Below are 2797 nucleotides of genomic sequence, written 5' to 3' on the forward strand. Positions count from 1 at the left end.
TCACATTCAAAATGGCCCAAATCAGTCCATTTCAGTTAACTCATGTGTAGGATATTGATCTTTATCCATTCCACTATATTTTTTGGTGACTTTCAATTTTCCTACAGTCATGCTTTGTACATTCCACATTCTGATAATTAAAAGATGTTGGCAGAGGCGTTGCAGAAGTCCCTCCAGCCATTGTGCTGTGCTGTGGGGGAAGATAGATGGATTTGTAAGCCTTGGAGCAGGATTCTGCTTGGCTGAGGTCGCTGCAGTGCGGAGACCCTCGGGGTGAAGCCACGGCCACCATGTCTGACCAGGAGGCAAAACCTTCAACTGAGGACTTGGAGGATAAGAAGGAAGGAGAATACATTAAACTCAAAGTGATTGGAAAGGCTAGCAGTAAGATCCACTCTAAGGTGAAAATGACAACACATTTCAAGTAACTTAAAGAATCATACTGTCAAAGACAGGGAGTTCCAATGAATTCACTCAGGTTTCTCTTTGAAGGACAGAGAATTGCTGATAATCATACTCCAAAAGAACTGGGAATGGAGGAAAAAGATGTGATTGAAGTTTATCAGGAACAAACAGAGGGTCATTCAACAGTTTAGATATTCTTTTAATTTTTTTTCTCTTCCCCCAAAACCCTTTTTTTTAAAAAAATAATTCTTTTGTAATGTGGTGTTCAAAATGGAATTGAAAACTAGCACCTCTCTTTAAAACATCTGGTATTTTGAATTCTAGTGTTCATTATTCACTACTGTTTGTTTTCACTGTGCTGATTTTTGGTGATCTAACCTCAGCCCCCTTCATAGAGCCCTCTTCTTCTTAAAATGACCTATGTGCACAGAGAAGTCACTTTTTCAGGACTATGCATTATCAGGCTTGTGGGATAAATAAGATCTACCAATGTAAGTGTTCATAATGACTTTCCCATTGGTCCTGAAGTTCTAGCATGTGATTGCTTCACTCCTGGACTATGACTTACAGTGGTAGATGGAAGTTCAGAGAACTGAACTGTGGGAAAATGACCTTTCCTTTCCTTGAAGCTATGTTTGAAACCTGAGGGTCTGGACCAAAAGAAGAGAAATCAGGATTGAGTCATGATGACAAATGGTGAGAGCCATGACTAACTCCAAAGGTGGCTTCATTGAAGAGACAAAGCATTTTAAGATGAAGATAAAATCCTTGCCAGAAGATCCCAGCAAAGTTCTAAATTTCATTAGCAGTCAATAAAAATATTCATGCAGAGTATATACTACAGAACACTGCTCTTTTTTATTTTGTTTGTATTTTTTGGCCTGGGATATGGGTTTTAAAAGGACATTGTCTGTACCAGCTTCATTAAAATAAACAAAAATATTTATAAAAACCGTACTAATGCTCATTTTATTTTAAATTGTATAGAAAGAAAAATAAAATGCCTAAATTATAAAGTTTTCTTCTATAATACTGGAAGTTACTATTTGTACATTGTACAAGTTAATTTTCCTTCAGTACTGTACAGTGCTGACGTTAATGACTTGAAGCACTTAAAGTTACTGAAGTGTTAGGATTTAGATAAGGACATGGTATGTTCTTAAATATTTAGTGTTTGATTTTTTAAAAAAGCTTAATAGACTTTATACTGCATATATATACAATTACTCAAACATGTTGTATAAATGGGCATATCAACAATTAAAAAAAAAAAAAGATGGCAGCTATTTCTTCTAGTGTTGAGTTTGCCCCCATCAGCAAATGAAGATCATGAAAGTTTTACTCTATCCCCATGATTACGGTCAACTCTACTTTGAGGAGGCAGCTCTTCCCCAGTCTTTTATTTTGAGTGCCTTCCAACCTGAGGGGCTCATATGCCAGCACTGTGTAAGATGATGCTTCACTGTTATCCATAAGGTTTTCAATGGCTAACCTTTTAGTATTGGTCAGCTTCTCCTACTCTCCTTCTCTCTCTTAATCTGGAAGCTCTACTGAAACATGCCCACCAAGGGTGACCCTGCTGGTTTCTAAAATACTGATGGTAAATCTTCCAGGATCACAGCAACACACAAGCCACCACAGTAGAACAGACTGACAGACAAGTGGTAGACTTAGAGATGTGGTTGTTGTTGTCATAAGGTGCCATCAAGTCTGTTCCAACCCTTAGTGACTCTATGCAGAACAGAATGAAACACTGCCCTGTCATTATCCATCTTCACAATTGTGGTTTTGTGTGAGCTCATTGTTGCTTCCATTGTGTTAATCAATTTCATTGGGGATTGTAATCGTTAGGGTTTTGTGTCAACTTGGCTGGGTCAGGATTTCCAGAGGTTTAGCAGTTGGGATATGTTTATTCCTATGGTGATGAAATCCAGTAGAGGCATAGTTAGCTCTATGATGAGTGGCTATGAGCAACCAATCAATTGAAGGAATGCTTCCTTGGGGGTGTGGCCTGCTCCCAATGTAATAGACATGTGGGAGGGACTCTTTCTCTCTCTTCTACTGGGGACCTGGGACTCTGCAATTGTGAGCTCTTTCCTTGATAATATATTTCTCTCTCTCTCTCCTATGTGTATGTGTGTGTTTCCCTGGTTTTGCTTCTCTAGAAAACCCAGCCTAAGACAGAATCATCCTTATTTTCATTAACCCTCCACTTTACTAAGCATGATACCCTTCTCCAAGGATTCTTTGGTTCTTCCTTGTCTGAAGTAAAAGAAAGGAAGCATCACTATCTTTATTTCTAACTTGTATTCTGGCTGCACATATTCCAAGACGGATTTGTTTGTTCTTCTGGTAGTACATGATACTTTCAATATTCTTCCCCAACACTATA

At 38.3% G+C, this 2797-nt stretch overlaps 1 pseudogene; it reads left to right on the top strand.

Annotated features, from left to right (window-relative positions):
• The first annotated feature begins 290 nt into the window (after window positions 1-290).
• On the top strand, window positions 291-596 carry LOC102841600 (annotated as a pseudogene).
• Window positions 597-2797: the final 2201 nt, after the last annotated feature.

This window comes from Chrysochloris asiatica, unplaced genomic scaffold, assembly GCF_000296735.1.
Source record: "Chrysochloris asiatica unplaced genomic scaffold, ChrAsi1.0 scaffold00061, whole genome shotgun sequence".
Lineage (NCBI taxonomy): Eukaryota > Metazoa > Chordata > Mammalia > Afrosoricida > Chrysochloridae > Chrysochloris > Chrysochloris asiatica.